Genomic DNA, 19240 nt, shown 5'->3' with positions numbered 1-19240 from the left:
AACCAGAAAAAGAATTTTTCAAGCAAGAATTTTTTTTAGCAAAAATAAACGAATTTTCAACAAATATATGAATTTTCTCCCAAATTGATATATTTTCAAATAAAAAAAAAAAATTCGACCAAAAATATAGTAGAGGAATCCAGAAAAAAAGTCTAACTTTTAGAAAGACAGTTGAAATCATTAACAAAAACAGATTAATTTTAAGCCAAATAGTTTAATTTTATAAAAAAAAGTTGAATTTTTAAACAAAAAGACCAATTTTATAAAGAGAAATGGCATTTTTAAAATAAAAAGTAGAATATGTTAGAAAAAATGGCTTTTAAACCCGATAAAATTATTTTTAAGTAAGGATACATTTTCAAGCAAAAAAATCATTTTTAACCAAATAGTTGAATCTTCGACCTACAAAGACGAATTTTCATTGTCAGCAAATATTTTTCTGACAAGAAAACAAAAATGCAACCTGAATTTTCAAGTAAAAAAACTTAATTTTCAACCCAAAAAGAAAAATCTTATGCAAAAGAGTTGAATTTTCAAATGAGAAAGTTTTTCTTTTATTCAAGAAAGGAAAAAATGTAATCATAATGTTAAATTTTAACCCAATTGCCACATTTTCAAGCCAAAAAGACGAAGTTTTACAAAAATAATTGAATTTTCAAGAAAAAAAAAAAAGAGACCAGTTTTGTGCAAAAAAAGTGGAATTGTCTACCAAAAAAAAAGATTTTTCAGGCACGGAAAAAAAATAATTAACTTTAATTAATAAAACTGGATTTACAATCAAATAGTTGAATTTTCAATTAAAAAAAAAGATTTTTTAATAAAGTAGACAAATTTGAACAAAATTGTTGAATTTTCAAGCCAAAAATGTGAAGCTTTACCAAAATATTTTTATTTGCGAAAAATCAAGAACCGATCATTAATTTATAAACTTTAAGGCTTTTCATTAAAAATCAAAAACAAAACTACCGGTGTAGGAAAATCGCGTCCGAAATCAGTGGAAATTTACCGGAAATTTTTGTATCTCACCACCGAGATAATAAATGGCGAACCAAAAATATAAAGGTAGAATTTTCAATTACGAATTAACTTCTAACAAAAAAAATACTTTTTTAAAACCAAATCATTTAAATCACAACAAAATAATTCAATTTCGAAACGAAAGCGATGAATTCTCTTCTCAAAATATATTAGAAAATAAACTATTGAGTCCCAATTTACGCAGAAGTACTGTGAGGCCTCACCACAAAAATCCGAACCTAACCTAACTTTTCCGAGTCTCTACTAAACGATTGCTTCCGTTTATCAATCTCGCCAAGTAAACAAAGCAAAAGATGAACAAACCTCATCCTAAAAATCCACCCGCACTCGAAAAAGTATTCGCAAAGATGGAAATAAATAATTTTAATCGATGACAAAAAGTGTCAGCTGTTTTATCAATGGACCTCGTAAAGTGATGTCAAAACCAAAAAATTTCACTCAAACTCGAGAAAATCAGTTTAACCGAAACAAAAAAGCCTCCTCGAACCTGCACTTTTCTTTTTGAATAACCGCAAAGAAGAATTCAAGCGTGACGGAAGTTTCAAAAGTTTTTTTCAGCACCAGAAAATTTCGGAGCATCACACGTGACATTAAAAAAATACTCACCCTGAATAACCCTTTTACAGGAACTTTACCGTGAATGGTGATTCTTGAATTTCGTACTATTAAAGTCAGGGCGATTCACGAATTAAATCCAATCTAAAATGCTAGAAAATGCGAATTCTACTTTTCTATCCAGCGAGTCAAGAGAGCACGAGAGTTCACACTCACTATATAATTATTATTATGAAACTAAGCACGTTTTTGAGATCATCACAAGTTGCCGGTATCACGAAAATCCGAGGCACACGTCATTTTTTCGAGCGTCACTACTAGCCCGCATTCTCACGCAACTGAATTTCCCTTCCCTTTCGAAAAACTGACACGACACGAGACGGACACAAGCCAACGACAATCAGCAAATCATTGCGTTCCCCCACAATAATTGGTGCGCGCACGTGCATCGCGGTGGAACGGAGTTCTACTGATCGCAGCGCCCGCGGAGAAATGTTTACTTATTTTTCAAAATTTTCCTATTAACAATTGAGGGGAGTTTTTTGGGTTCGATGTAAAACAAATGTTTTCATTTTGAGTTTTTCGATTGTTGAGTCGTTTGCGGAAACATTTTTTTTTTTAATAAATAATGAGAAGTTGAAAATTCGGTTTTCCGGCAATGGCGGGAAATATTTGTATGAACGCGTGCGTGCGGCTTGACGAGAAAGGCGTATGTGGAGCAATGTGATTGGTGGAGGAGGGAAATGTGCGCCGTTTATTTGTTGGGTCTTCTGTTAGGCTATTTCCTTGGCGCGTATTTTAAACGAACTTAGGTAGCGTTTGGCTAAAAATTTAACTATTTTGTTGAAAATTGAACTATTTTGTCAAATAGTTCTATCCTTTAGCCAAAAATTGCACAACTTGGTTGACGATTGAAATACTTTGTGAATAATTTAATTTCTTCGTTTAAGTTTATCTCTTTTCTTGAGAATTAAAATATTTTGTCGAATATTCGTTTCATTTTTTACTGTAAATTTATATTTTTTAATTGGAAATTCAAATATTTGGTTGAAAATATATGTGTTTTGTTAAAAACTGGTTTCAGTCTTGTGAAAAATTAGGTTTTTAGACTGAAAAATAATTTTTTTTTAAATAAAAGTTTATATATTCCATTTTAGATTGTAAATTAATTTTTTTAATTGAAAATTAAGTATTTGGTAGAAAATTTATTTATTTAAAATTTTCTTGTTGCTGAGAAAATAATTTTTTTAACTAAAAGATTGATCTTTTTTGTCAAAAATTCTTATTTTTTGAGTTGAAAATTAATTTTTTCCAGTGAAGAATTTACTATCCTACTTTTTATTGTAAAATTATTTTTTTTTTAAGTTTAAAATCCAAATATTTGGTTAGAAATCTTTGTATTTTGTTGAAAAATTATTTTTTGTTGTTGTAGAAAATTATTTTTTTACCTAAAAATGGTGTCTTTTTGTCGAAAATTATTTTTTTCTTATGTTGAAAATTAATTTTTTAAAGTAAAAATGTACAATTCTATTTTTGATCTAAAAATATGTTTTTTAGTTTAAAATTCAACTATGTGGCTGCAAATTTATGCATTTTGTAAAAAAAAAATTTTTCACAAAATTATTTATTTAGCTCAAATCTTTATCTTTTCAGTAGAAAAATTCGTTCTTTGTTTTGGGTTAATAATTTATTTTTTTAGATCAAAATTTAAGTTTCTTTATTGTAAAATTATACTTTTTAGCTGAAAATTCAACTATTTCGTTGAAAATTGATGCATTATGTTCAATTTTTTGGTGTGAAAACTAATTTTTTTATCTTGCAATTTCATCTTTCTGGTTGAAAATTCGTCTTTTTGTTTGGTTGAAAATTAATTTTTTGAACCGAAAATATAACTATTCAATTTTGTATTTTCTATTTATCATGTAACTCTCAAATATATATATATTTTAATTAAAAGTTCAACTATTTCATTGAAAATCGATCTGTTTTAATTGAAAATGTAACTATTTTTGCATGTAGAATTCGTTTGTTAAAAATTTATATTTTTTCTTATAGAAAATAAATCTTGATTAAAAAAGCAACTTTTTGTTTAAAAGTTCATTATTTTTTATATAAAATTCTACCAAAATATTTGTAGTTTATAATACACCTCTTTTGTTTAAAGATTTAATTATTTTGTTGAAAATGAAAACATTTTTATAGAAATTCATATTTTTTATTGAAAGTTCATTCCTTTCTAGTGAAAAGTCTACTATTATATTTTTGGTTCGTCATTTATCTTGTTCAATTACAAATGTACTGTTTGTTTAAAACTTCAAATATTTTGTTAAAAATTCAACATTTTTCTTAAAAAGATATATTTTATTATAAATTTAGTTAAAAATTCTTACCTACTCTTGTCAGAAATTATTAAACTTGTGCAATAAAACTATAGTCTTTTTTATCTAAAAACAAATTATTCCATTTTTCTAGGTTCAATTGAAAATTATTTAGTTGAAATTGTACCTCTGTGTTTAAAAAATTTAACAATTTGGTTCAAAATTCATTTTTGTTTTGGTTAAAAAATTAGACAAATTTAAAAATTTTTTTATCTGAAAACCAAACTATTTCATTTTTGTGGGTTGAATTAAACTGGTTAAAAATTTTTTTTTTTTTAATTTGATTTAAAATTCATTTTTATATTGAACATTGATATTTACGGTTAAAAATTCAAATATTTTACTAGAAAATGCAAATATTATAATTTTGGTTCTTAATTATCTAATTAGGTTGAAAAATTTAATCGTTTCGTTCAAAATTGATCTATTTTTAATTTTTTTCTAAGATTTATCTTTTTGCTTAAAACTTGAACTATTTGGTATAAATTAGTATTTTTCAGTTTAAAATTCAACTATTTTTGTGGTTAAGAACTCCTCGTTTTAGTTAAAAATTCAAATTTTTGTTTAAAATTTGGTCGTAAATTCAACTATTCAGTTCAAGATTTAACTATTTTGTTCAAAAGTAATTATTTTACTGCAATTACTATTTAGATAACTTTTCTTTAAAAAATCTACCATTTGGTTAAAAATTTTATTATGTTGTGGAAAATTGAACTGTATTCTCAAATATTTATTTTATACTGATTAACTTTTTTGTGGAAAATTCATATTTTTGGCTGAAAATGCAACTATTTTGGTATGAAATTCAACTATTTGGTGCAAAATTAAATTATTCATTTGAAAATTCATTATTTTGTGGAATATTTTTTGGTTGAAATTTAATTATCATTCATTAAAAATTCTATTATTATACTTTTGATACGCAATTAATTTCTGTCGTTTAAAAATTGAATTATTAAGTTGATATTTTAACTATTTTGTTAAAAACTTAAATATTCTCTTTGAAATAACCTCTTAATTGGAAAATTCAACGGCTTTTTAAAACGTTTGTCTTATAGGCCTCAAAGTTTAACAATATTATTGAAAATTCGTGTATTTTATTATAAATTTGTCTTTTTTCCTTGAATTTAATTAATTCGACATCCATTTTTTGTTTAATTGAAAGTAATCATTTTCAAACTGAAAATTTAACAATTCCATTCTGGGTTAAATATTAATATTTTACAGTTGGAATGTAAAAATAGAAATAGAAAAAATGTAAAAAAAAATATAAAAATTATTTGAAAACAAAAATAATTTGTTGAAAACAATTGCATTTCCCCACACCACGAACTGGTGCGCGCGCATGTTTCGCGGCGTTCAGGAGCTCCAAGCGATCGCAGCCCCTGCGGATAAATCTTTACATCTTCTTGAATTTTTTACTGCTAATAACTTCAGATCTTTTTGTTTGTCCGATGCCAAATAAATGTTTCGATTTTGAGTGAAAGAAATAATAATAACATTTTTTTTGAAAGAAATAATGATATGTTGAAAATTCGGTTTTCTGGGTATTGGAGGGAAATATTTGCATAAACGCTTGCGCGCAGCTTGTCGAGAAATAAGTATGTGGAGGAACAGGATTGGTGGAGCTAGGCTATTTCCGTGGCGCGTATTTTAACCGAACTTAGATCAAGTTTGATTAACAATTCAACTATTTGGTTGAAAATTCAACTATTGTGTTAAAAATCGAAAATTTATATCTTTTGCTCAGAAACTCAATAATTTGTTTAAAATTTTAACTTTTTTATTAACAGGTGATTTTTTTTATTGAAAATTCATCTTTTTCATGGACAATTCAAATGTTTTTTGAAAGTTCGTCTGGTTTTTGGTTGAAAACTAATTTTTTATGTCAAAATTGAACTGTTTCATTTTTGGCTAAAGATTCGCATTTTTAAATAAAATTTCAACTCTTAAACTGACCTTCTCTCTTTTTGTTTAAAAATTCAAATATTTAGTTGAAAATCCTGCTTTTGAATTTTCAAAAAAAAAATTACATTGATTGTTTTTTTACAAAAAAAATATATTTAAACACAATAAAGGAATTTTAAACTAAACAGTGAAAAATGTAATAGTTAATATTTCAACTAAAAATGATTTTAGTTATATGTAAATTGCAATTGAATTGAACTAAAACATAAATTTTCAACCTGAACATATAATTTTTTTGCAAAAAAGTTAATTTTCAGCCAAATAGTTGAAGCTTCTTCCAAAATAGTTGAATCTTTAACACAAAAAGACGAATTTGCAATAAAAAAAGTTGAAATTTTAACCACATAGAATGATTTTCTATCAAAAGTGTTGAATTTAGGACTAGAAATTAATTTTAAATTAATTTTCAACAAATTTAGAAAAAATTCCCTCAAAATAAACAAATTTTCAATTAAAAAATAAGTTTTCAATCATAAATGGAATAGTTAAATTTTCCTTTGAAAACATTAATTTTTAATGAAACTAAATGGATAATGAATACAAATTTTATAGTTGATTTTTCAGCCAAAAAATTTGCAGTATTTAATACAGAATAGTTGAATTAACCCAAAAAACAAATTCTTAACGAAAGAGTTGAATTTTCAACCCAAAAATATAAATTTTCAATAAAAAATGTTTTTTTTTTCAATCAAATAGTTGAATTTTTTGCCAAAATAGTTAAATTTTTAATAAACAATACAAATTTTAGAACCTGATAGAATGATTTTCATTTAAAATTGTTGAATTTTGAACGTAATAATAATATTTTCAATGAAATCATAAAAATTTAAAGAAATGAAATTAATTCTCAAACAATAACATTTGGATTTTCAACCAAGGAGATGAATTTTTCATTAAAAAATGATGAACAATTTACATTTGAAAATTTTGCGAAATTTTAAATTTGAAAGCCTAAAAATGTACGATTTTTATTAAAAAGCATATACCAAAGAAAAAAATTAAAATTAAAACCACTGAGATTAATTACCGTCATATTAAAAGTTTGAAATGAGTTTTAAGAATAAATAGTTTTAAATTGGACAAAAAATAATTAGATTTTGCTAAGAATAAATAATTTGCAATTCAAAGGATTTAAAATTAAGCAATTTTAACTAAAAGTATTTAAAACATTTAGCTGTTTTATTTTTTTTTAATGTTTTTTTTAATACTGAGAGCTGATGTTAAGTTTGGAAAAATTAGTAGGTATTTGAAACAAGTTTACATTTAATTATTTAGAATTAAAAATATTTTATTTAAATAACAACCTCAAAAAATAATAATCTAATTTGAAAGCTTTCAAAATAATTTTTTGGACAATTTGCGGATTTCGCTTTGAAATTTGGGGGCTTGCAGTTTCATTCAAATGTTTTAAAACTTAGATGCTTCTAATAATAAAAATGGTTTATTTACATTTCACGAAACTCTGGATACTTTTAAATTGCTATCCTTTTCGAAAAAAGTGTAAGAAATGAAATAAAAAATCAATACCGCGGATAAAAACTATTAAATATGCACAAAAACAATTTTTATAAATTATTCAACATTTTTTTAATCAATCCTTTCTAATTAATTATAGATATAAATAAATAAATTTGTTGTTGTAATTTATAATTGAAAAGTCTACTATTATATTTTTGGTTCGGAACTCATCTTGTTTGGCTTGTAATTTTAAACTTAGTTAAAAACTTAATTATTTGATTGAAAATTTTTTTGCCCAAAATTCAACTATTTGTTTGAAGATTAATAATTTTGTTAAATTTTTTTTCTAGTTAGGGAGTCTTCATTTTATTTGAAAATTCTACATTTTAATTAGAAAATTGAATTATTTAAAAAAAAAAATTTTTTCGAAATCATTTCTTTTTATCCATCCAACTTTTGGTACAAAATTTACTTTGGTGAAAATTCATCTTTTTTCGTTCAAAATGCAACTATTTGTTTAAAAGTTAATCTTTTTTTATGGAGGATTTAATTATTATGTGAAAAATTCGTCTGTTCTTTTTTAATCAACTACTTTGTTTAATTGTATACAACTTTAAAAAAAATGCATTTTTTTATTAAAATGCATCATTTGAGTAAAAATATACTTTTTCTGTTAAAAATCATATTTTTCTTTAAAAAAATTAAACTATTGTTACGAAAATTTAACTATTTGATAGTAAATTAACTTTTATGTTGAAAGTTTTTTTTTGGTTTTTGGTTAAAACTTCACTTTATTGTTTAGAAATTCATTTGTTGTTAGTTAAAAATTAAGTTATTGTTTAAAAAAGCTTATTATTTGACAGAAAATAATTTTTTCATAAAAATTCAATGGCTTCGATAAATAATCTTATTGAATTAAAAATTCCACAAATCTGTTGAGAAAAAATGCATTTTTAATTTAAAATTCCTCACTTTAGTAAAAATCTAACTACTCAATAAAAAAATCACTTCCTCCAGTTGAAAATTCAGCTATTTAGTTGGAAGTTAAACTACTTTATTTTAAAAATTCATTTTTTTAAATGTTAATTTTTTAAATCAAAACTGAACTTTTTTTTGAAAATTCATTTTCTTTGTTAAAAATTACTTCTTTTATCTAAAAATTTAACTTCTTAATTTTTGGTTCAAAATTTATCTTTTATATGTGGACAAACTAGCTTTTTCCTGGTGGAGGCTTTATATTTATTTTTAAAATGTTAAAAAATCTTTGAAAGTTTAAAAATATTTATTATCTTTTCAAAACTTCTAAGGTTCCTAAATATCTTTCAAACTCGAATTATTATTATTATTATTATTTTATTTTATATTTTGTTTTAAGTTTTTGGAACCCCCCTCAAATTTTAAATTATTTAAAAAATTTAAAAAACCTTCTAAATTTTGTTTTTAAATTATTCGAATTTTTCAAATAAAATTTGGAAAAATTAAAAAAAAAATATTTAAAAATCTTCCAGATCTTTTTTGAGAATTTTGATAATATTTCGATAAAATTTTCCATGGTAGCTTAAGAAGAAAGGTATTGTCTTTAAACATTTTTTATTCTTTTAAATGCTTTAAAATTTATTTCAAAATCTTGAAAAATTTATATATTTATTAATTAGTTAAAATCTGTGTAAATTTTGAATTATTTTTACATCGCTTCAAGACTTCTAAAACTTTAAAATATTTTATTTAAACTAAATCCGGACAATTTAAACTAAGTTAAACAAATTTCAGGAAAAAGTGGTATCGAAAAATATTACTCACGAACATTAAACATTCAGAAAGAGAAAAAATTATTATTTAAATTTTCCAGTCTGAAATAATATGGTATAAAAAGTCCTAATTTTTACAACAAAAAAAAAATAACTTTTATGTTAATTTATTGCATACTGACGTTCGAATCCCAAAGCAAAGTTTCAGTTTATTAAGTAAGAATCTTATTTGAACAAAAATAAAAATATTTTAAAATGTTAAATTTATTATTCCTTTTAAAAAATTTGAAATAGTTTATCCAGTACCTAAATTTTAGGATAAAAATTAAAATAAGTCAAAAAACTTTTTATTTTAAAAGTTTCAAATAAAACTTTTCACATTATTTCCAGATTTCTAGTTGAATAAGTAGAGAAAAAAGTACTTACTCAGGTATCTACTTGAAAAAAATCTTTTTGGCCTTTGAAAATTATTATCGAAAAGTTATTGAGTTAAAATGCCCTATTTTTTGAAACCATAAAAATTATCAACATAAATCACATACTTTTTTATTGTATTAACCTTTCAAAATTAATTTAAATATTCAAAATCTATTATTTAATTATTTTCTACATCGGATCTTTTATATTATCGAAATAATCTTACATTTCTCATAAAGCTGAAGTTCTCATACCTGTGATTTTAAATCTACTTTTCAGTAATTGAAAAAGACTAAAAAAATCAGGCTAAAAAGGAGTTAATATCATTTTTTCAAATTAAATTCAAACCTCGAATTTGGATGGCGCTGAGATCGCGAGGGCGGCAAATTCAAAATACAGAAGCATGGACACTCACGAAAAACGGGGAAAAAGAGGAAAAATTGACGACCAGTCCGTCCCGCGACTGGACGGTGTCGGTACACAAACTGGCGGATTTGGAACCGGTCCGGATCTTCTTCTTGCTGCCCACGAGGAATCAACCACAAATCGCCCGGGACGCGACTAGCGCAGCCAAATCGCGCGTGCCCGAGCGGACGTTTTTAGCACATCTCGAGACTTCCTAATTATTTTGGCAGAACTCTAGTCGTGCTCGCCGCACTGCCAACTCGATCTCAGGGACTCGATCACAATCGCCGCAATTCGCAAAAGTTGCCTCCGCAAAAAGCGCGTGAAAAAATCAGTCCAAACCCAGACATTTCTGCAAATAACTTCTAAATTTAAAAGCAACTTTACATCACCTGCGGCGGATGCACCGTTATAAATATCATCATTTTTCTCAATTTTAGAAGTATCTTCGCTTTTTTTGGCAATTTCCAAATAAGAAGGTTCTATCTCGGTATGTGTATGTTGAAAGGTTCTATCTCGGGAGTTCAAATTATAAGGTTCTATTTCGGTGCCAGAATCGGGATTTGGGTACGATACAATATTATTAAAAAGCAGCAATTTTACATAGTTAAGAAATTATACAACTGATGAGATTTATAAATTATGACGTAATTTATTAAAATTTAGTTATGTTATTTTTCTGAATTTCATCAGTATCTTCGCTTTTTTGGTAATTTCCAAATAAGAAGGTTCTATCTCAGTATGTGTATAGTGAAAAGTCCTATCTCGGAAGTCTTAATTACAAGGTTTTATCTCAGTGACAAAATCGGGATGCTTAAGTAGCTTCTATGAGATAGAACCTTTTCACTTGGACACATTATCATTAAATTATTTAAAAGCAACCATTTTTATTAGTAAAGAAATTAAACAACTGATGAGCATATAAATAATGACCCAATGTATTGAAATTTACTTGTGACATTTTTCTGAAATGTGAATTATCTTCGTTTTTTTATTCATATCAAAATAAGAAAGCTTTATCTTGGTATGTTTATATTGAAAGGTTCTATCTCGGAAGTCCGAATTATAAGGTTCTATCTCGGTAGAAAAATCGAAAAACCTACAAATTGGTGTGTAAATTATTTGGCGCAAGTAGCGCCCTCTGTGAGATAGAACCTTTTCATTTGGACCCGTTATATCATTAAATTATTTAAAAGCAACCATTTTTTCATAAAGAATTTATACAACTGATGGGACTGATAAATAGCGACCTAATTTATTAAGATTTACTTGTCACATTTTTTTGAACTTGTAAATTATCTTTATTTTTTTTATTTATGTCAAAATAAGAAGGTTCTACCTCTGTATATTTATATTGAAAGGTTCTACCTCGGGAGTCCAAGTCATAAGGTTCTATCTCGGTGGTAAAATCTCGGAAAAATCTCGGTTTGTTGATATTTTTGATTAACAAAACAACAACTTTAAATGAAAAGCACTCACATACCAACCAATTAATTAATTAATTAAGATTGTAAATCCCTTTTTTTTTAAACGCGAGCATAACCTAAAATTGTTCTAAAATTTCTATCTTATAAATTCAATGAGCTTTTATTCGAAGTACCAAATTCGACAAAAACTAACATAATTCAAAGGTTTTAAAAGATTATAATTCTTGTCCAAATTATATATAATGATTTTTCTTTAAAAAATATCAATTTTTGTAGTAAATCAACAACATAACCTAAAATTGTTTGAAACGTTAAAAACGTTTCAATATTTTTAAAATTTGAATAACTTTTTATGAAAAATGTAATTCTAAAAAAACACAATAAAAAATTATTCAAGATTGCAAATTGAATTATTTTAAACAAAAATCATTGGCTTCAATTATAATGATTTTTGTTTTAGAATACCAATTTTAGATGAAACACGCCAACGTAACCTAAAGTTCTTGATAAATTATGAACATTTTGAAAAAATGTATTGATTTTTTAAACAAAATTTCAATTTACGACAAAAATCTAACACAGTCCAAAATTGGTTTAAAATTGTACATTTTATTACATACCTATAATAAAACTAATGATTTTTGTTTAAGAATATCAATTTCCGATTAAAAAAGGTAATAAAAACGAAAATAGCTAAAAACATTTTACTAAAAGTTTGCCGTCTAAAACGCTAAAAAAACCTTAAATTTGGAAAATTGGGAATCTTGATGATAATTTTGGTATAAAACTGCTAATTTCCTAATTTTTTTTATTCAGGATGTTGATAAAAGATATAAATTGATAAAAAAAGGCCCACTAATATTATTTAATAAATTATTTAATACAAAAAATAACTGTACATATTATTTGTAAATAAAATTATTTTGACCCTTGCCTAAAGAGAATGAAAAAAGATGCGTTTCATACAAGACTTAAAAAAAATTTAGTAATGTCATTTTTCTGAATTTAATAATTATATTAAATTTTTTATTAATGTCTAAATAAGAAAGTTCTATCTCATGTGTTCGAATGATGATGCTAGTAGATAAAACCTTATTATTTGGATATATTATTATAAAAATAAATAAATTCAAGTTACTAAAAGGACAAAATTATTTTATTAGGAATTTATCAAAATTTGGAATTGAATTTAATTAGAAAGTTATCTAAACGCTTATTGCTGAGATCAAAGTTATGTTAGGATCAATGGAAATATCATTCTTCTAAACTTAATGCTTAAACCACATAATGATACAATCGATTTCATTTCAAATCTTTTCAACTCAAATTCTTTTTCATAGCCAAAATAGGAACTTATTACAACTTGATTCTAAAAAAAAAACAATTTTCTTGGTTGAAAAAAGGATGTTTCGAAAGAACAAAATTTGTCGGATCAAAAAAAAAGTTGAAACCATATCATTTTGTTGTCCGAACAATTTTTTTCTCTGAGAAAATGTTGCAACTACTGCGTCTTATAAATTATGACCTAATTTATTAAAATTTACTTGTCTTACTTTTATAAATTTGAGAATCATCCTCTACTCTTCAATACCGAAATAAGAATGTTCTATCTTGCGACTTCGCATGATGCTAATAGTAGATAGGGCCTTATTATTGGAAGATGTTATCATTATTACTCTATCCATGAAAAAAAATTTAAGGTACAAGGACAAAATTATTTCTTTAGTAATTTTTAACAATTTGGAATTTAGATTTATTAAAATGTTATCTAAACGCCTGTTGTTGAAATCAAGCTTATGTTAGGATCAACGGAGCATCTCTGAAACCTTTATCAAACTCAATAATTAGGCAGGCGATTGCATATTAAATGCTTCTCAAATGAACTTCTTTTTCATTGCCAAAGTAAGGATTTATTATAACTTGGTTAGAAAACACCTATCATGGCTGAATAAAAGATTTATTACAAGAGCACACCTTGTCGGATCAATAAAAACTTTTCTAATGATATCATTTCGTTATCCGAACAATTTTTCTATCTAAGGAAAAGATACAACTGCTGTGAATTATAAATCATGATCTTATTAATTAAAATTTACATGTCTTATTTTTTTGAATCTGAGAATCATCCTAAATTTTTCTTTAATTTCGAAACAAGAAGTTTCTATCTTGGGACTTCGAATGATGCTAATTATAGATCCTTATCATTTGGACTTGTTTTCATTATTACTTTACTCATGAAAAAAATTAACTTAAAGTACTAGAAGGACAACATTATTTTCTTAGGAATTTATAAAAACTTGGTATTTAGAATCATAAAAATGTTATTGTAAGGCTTGTTGTTGAAATCAAAGCTATGTTAGGATCAACGGAAGAAGCATCTTTTAAATTGCGTATCAAATTTTTTATACTAAAATTCTTTTCTATAGTCAAAATCAAAATTTATTACAACTCAATTACAATCAAAACAATTATCTTGATGCAACAAAGGATTATTCGAAAGAACAATCTTTGTTGGATCCACAAAAAATGTTATAGCCATATAGTTTTGTTGTCCGAACAATTTTTCTATCTAAGAAAATGACCAGACTGCTGCAACTTATAAATTATCACCTGATTTATGAAAAATTGTCTCATTTTTCTGATGATGAGAATTATCCTAAATTTGTCATCAATATCGAAATAAAAAGTGTCTGCCTCGGTAACTATGAGTACTAGAAGGTTCTATTTCGGGACTTATAATGATGCTAATAATAGATAGGACCTTATTATTTGGAGATGTTTGTATTGTTACTCTACTCGTGAAAAAAATAAACTTAAGGTACTATGAAGACAAAATTATTTTCTTAGAAATTTATAAAAATTTGGAATTTAGATTTATTAGAATGCTATATAAAAGCTTGTTCTTGAAATCAAGCTCATGTATAGGATCAACGAAAGAAGCTTCTTTTAGAACTGTACCAGACTCAATAATTAAACAATCGATTGCGTATCAAATGTTTTCCAATTAAACTCCTTTTTTATAGCCAAAATCAAGATTTATTATCACTTTGTTAAAAAGCAACTTTTATATTGGTTCAACAAAAGATTAGTTGAAAGTACAAACTTTAATGGGTCAAGAAAAACATCTTATAACCATTTCTTTTTGTTGCCTGCATGATTTTTCTCTCCAAGAAAATGATAAAACTGCAGAGACCAATAAATTATGACTTAACAATTAGAAATAATTATGTTTGTGGCAATAAAAATATATGAAAAATCAGCTTGAGTTTCTTTTGTCATTTGTTGAAAAGTTTTGTTTAGTAAGACTCTTGCAGCTGACATGTTTCTTTTCATTCCTGCACTCTTTCGAAAATTTGCACGGACGTTAAACCTCCCACACTAAATGGGTTTCTTTGCCAAATTACGTCATTGACAAATACACAAATGAACTATATAAATGCATTCGCGTCATTGTGTTATAATAAGTTATAAAGCGATTCATCAATGCCAGCAAAAAGTATTTAATACTGCTAGTTTAGTGAAACAAAATAAATCTTTTACTTCTACTGAAGAAATCATTAACAATTTTGAATTTAAATTCAAAATTCAAAATAAATTACAGTTAGGTGTGTATAACCTAATTTTTTATTTATGATTTATTTGATGCACCCAAATGAGAACACAAAAAAGTTCATAAATCCAAATGATGTTTTCAGCAATCTACTTTCCGGCTCATTGCAGACAAATATGTAACTATTTTTTTGGGACTTTTGGGGTTCCTATTTCGAAAATGTAATAATATAAATAGATTGGTTTAAAATAAAAAAAAATGGTTTCGATGAAGTGTAGAATCATAAAAACTTCAGTGTGTCTTTTAATCATGCATCCTCAGCGCAACGAAGAATATGTACAAAAATATCATTTTCGTTTAGTGCCATTTTTACATCAATTTTTTATTTAAAATTTAGAACAAATTCAGGAAATAGTAAAGCTGATTTATTGTATCGAATTTATTTGTTACTAATATAAGAATTTTTCAGAAAATCTCATGTAATATTTGAGAAGATTAAAGAAGATTTAAGAAAATTGAAGAACATTTAAAAATTAATTTAACAACCTTTAATGAAAAACTAATGCTGAAGACTTATATTATTTGTAGTTTAGTATTAATTTTTTTTCTTAAGTTTCTGTTATTAAAAAGACTATTAATTATTTTAAATTATTTTTTCGTATTTGTAATTGAGAACTATCTTCTGTAGAAAAGTCTTCCTGGCCTTTTGTTATAATATTAATCTCAAAAGATGTGAATAAAAATAATAATTAAAAAATATTTTCTTTGAAATAAGTATTAATTAAGAATTTTATTAATATACTTGAAAATTTATGTTTAAAATTGATGATTTATTATTATCGATAAGAAAATTTCCCTATTTGTTTTTAATCTACAATTAGGAAGAAAAAGAAAATAAAGTTCTCTCTTGTCGAATTAATCTATAACCAATTGTAAATAAACATTGATGCATTTATGTAATTGAAACAATAACTATGAAATGTTTACTTGTTCAAAAAGAAATTTTAGAGCTTGTTTTATATTTTTTATTAATTTTTTTATTATTTTAATTAATTATTATATCATTTAGACTTGCAAGGAAGGAAAAGATGATCAAAGATAAGAATTCCAAAATCATTCAGCATAGGATTATATTTCCTAAACAAATTTCTATAGAATTTTTTATAATCTGAAAATTAATACTATTATGATTTGCAGAAAATAAAGTAGAAAATTAAAATTTTGGCTATACATAATTACAAATATATTTGTTACATTTGAAGTAACTTGAATAATTTTTTAATTACTACTAGTAAAAGTTCTGGAATTAATTGAAAAAGCAGTTTACATTTTTCTTCAATTTAAAATTTCTTATTTTTATTGAAATTAGTAATGTCTCACGTTCATTGTGTCGTTTTATTATCCACTGACTTTATTTATAATGGTACTTAGAAAAAGATTTGTCTCCAATTAATGGAATAGTTTTTTAAAACATATTTCTTCCTAAAAAAAAGTCTCTGAACCAACGAATTTTTTTGGACAAAAGAAATGTTTTTTGAATAATTTATTATCATTTTACGTTATACTCTTTTAAACAAAAACGTAACTTACTGAACATTTGAAAAAAAAAATTAAACCAAATATCTGCTTGAGTCTCATAGAGAAAGATTTACAATAAAATATTTACAATCAGTTGATATCAAACTATGTTCGCATTAAAAATTAAAAATTATGAAAATGTGAAAAAAATGAAGAAGTAATTAATTTTTATTTTAAAAATGTACTCTCTGTAGACTTTATTTCTAAATTGAATAATTTTAATAATGGTTTATAAAATTAAGGCTTATGAAATTGAGGCTTATAAAATTCAGGCTTATGAAATTAAGGCTTATAAAATATTATTATAAAAATTAATTGGAATTATGTATTCTCATTGTTGATACTAATTTTGGGAAAGTTTATTTCTTTATCAATAGTTAAAAAAGCCAAAGCTGCAGTTCTTATTCAATCACGATGATTTAATTCCATTTAATTAAATTTTTTATTTTATTTAATTTAATTTTATTCTGTTTTAATAAAATCAAAATCATTTTTAGATAAATTATTTTTTTTCAAAGTAAACATTACAAAATTCTTTTTTATGGGTCTATTTTAGTAGAATTTATAAATAATTAATTATAAATATTCGAATAATTTTGTGATTGACTATGCTTAAAATTATTAACTCTTAAAATTTTCTGACCTCAAATTTATAAGTGAACTTAAATTAAACAAAAACGGATCTGTACTTAAATAAAGTTTTCTGAATTGGAAGTAGTTCTGTCAAAAATCAGAAGTCTGAAAAAATATCTTTTATGATTTTAGGAATCAAAGTAATATTAATAAAAATGGTATTTCAAATAAAAAAGATTATTTGTAATTCAAATTCTTTTTTAACTTACTAAAAAATATATGCAAATCTTTTTCTGCAGTTCAATTTTTTGTTAGAATCGCTTCTTAGAAATTAAAAACATAGTTAAATCCTAATAATTGGTGATTTATTAAAATTAAACAATTTTTTAAAAATTGGTAAAAAACGATAGTAAGAAAAATTCAAATACGAAAACTATTCTTAATTTTAAAAATTTTGAACTTATATCATAGAAAATAAGGTTTTTTCTGTCATTGAATAATATTTCGAATAAATCCAAATTTTGAAAAAATAATAAAGGGTCATTCCCAAAATACTTGAAGGGGGAGGGGGGGGTCGTCAAAGTATTATTGATTATGAACAATGGGAAAGGTATCACGCGAGAGTGAAATGAGGGATAAAAGATCTTCTAAATATTATTTAAAAATAAATTAATTTATTGACAATTTAATTTAAAGATCCCCGCACTATTTACATTAAAAAGGGGGTTTGGTGGATTTTTAAAAATTTATTTGATAACAAAGTTAATTCAAATTGATGATTTAGAGTTTCTAAAATTTATTTTTTGTTATTTTAATTTTCTGAATATCTTGAAAATGCATGCGATAAATTTTTATTAGAAAAATTATCCCAGCTTACCATTATTGTACATAATTTAATGAAAATGTTTACACTCATTTTTAGAGAAAATAATAATTTTTTCTTATTTTACAGATTTCTATAATAATTGTGTAAATTTTTTAAACAAAAAATCAATAAAAGAGGCAAAACTCAATCAAGGGACTTCTAAATTAAAGCTGATCTTTAATTTTTTTTGTAGACTAAAAAGATACAAGATTTTTTTTATAGTCAGGCCTAGCATAGAAACAAAATCCAACGTCTTCTAATTAAATAATTTATTTACCTTATAAAATGAATCACCGTAATGACCATTTTTTTTGCTGCGTGGTTTAAAAAAAAATTTCTATGAATTTCGTATTTTCTTAAATTCAGTCATATTTTCGCTGAATTTAAGTTCAATACTGACATAAAGGTCTGAAGAGCCTACAGAGAATACAGCCTCAATTAAAAATTGAAAAATTGATTTTGGAATTCTCGAAATAAAAATGTATAATTTAGAGTGTGATTTTCTTATCCTTCATCCCTTCACAAATTGGCGTAAATCCCTTTGCACTTAATCCTCGTTGCACCGATTATTTCCTCCATAATCCACACTGAAGGACGCTAAAAAGATATTTTTCAAAAAAATCTTGTCAGCACAAATATTTTTCTTTTCGCATTCTTTCATTGCATCTTCCTTGGTTGTCACATCACTTTTTGTCGTGTTGTTTCATTTTTCACTTTTTTTTTTATTCACTAAAAATCACCTTGCTTCACTCTGGACTTACCAAATTTTTTTAAAATCACCAGCACCCGGAGTCCGTTCACGAGAACAATAGTAATCCCAGAACTTGAACGAAACAATGACTATGAATGAAAAAAATAATTAATTAACAAATTACACTTGTACGAGGCCCCTAATTCGAAAATTATTCTTTAAACATTTTAATGCGTGCGTCGTGCGTTGGGTAAACAATAAAAAAATAATCGTACAAACGCCGCAACGCCTGCGCTGCTGAACGAAACGGGGCGCCGGGCATCCTCGAAATTCGCTTAAATAGTCGTCGCCGTCGCACCCTGGCGGCAAGATGCCGAACGAGGAAAAGTCTGGACCAGAGCCAGTGATCCCGGCTATTGGCAAGAATACGAACAAGAGGAAGAGAAGAAGAGAAGAGAAGTTTTCTTGCAACCTTCGCTACAGAAAGGACCGGATATTTTCCCGGTTCATGACCCACAGGAGCGAGACATTAAAGTTTAAGGGACCGTTATTAAATTACGTAACAGTTCAATGATGGGGGGGGGGGGGG

The 19240-nt window shown here is 25.4% G+C and overlaps 1 protein-coding gene across 4 annotated transcripts in view; it reads right to left on the bottom strand.

The window, feature by feature from the left end:
• Positions 1-18964, bottom strand: part of LOC117181449 (calcium-transporting ATPase sarcoplasmic/endoplasmic reticulum type) — a 145458-nt gene extending 126494 nt beyond the window's left edge. The window contains exon 1 of one of the 4 annotated variants that reach the window (XM_033374106.1): positions 18722-18964. The gene's annotated coding sequence lies outside the window, so the exon portion shown is untranslated. Of the gene's footprint in view, positions 1-1644; positions 1930-9910; positions 10043-18721 lie in introns of those variants that run through there. The other 3 variants (XM_033374109.1, XM_033374107.1, XM_033374108.1) reach the window with 3 other exon arrangements.
• Between the last annotated feature and the right edge of the window lie 276 nt (positions 18965-19240).

The sequence above is a fragment of the Belonocnema kinseyi genome, chromosome 10 (genome assembly GCF_010883055.1).
Source record: "Belonocnema kinseyi isolate 2016_QV_RU_SX_M_011 chromosome 10, B_treatae_v1, whole genome shotgun sequence".
Classification (NCBI taxonomy): Eukaryota; Metazoa; Arthropoda; class Insecta; order Hymenoptera; family Cynipidae; genus Belonocnema; species Belonocnema kinseyi.
This window is presented reverse-complemented; position numbering and strand designations above follow the sequence as displayed.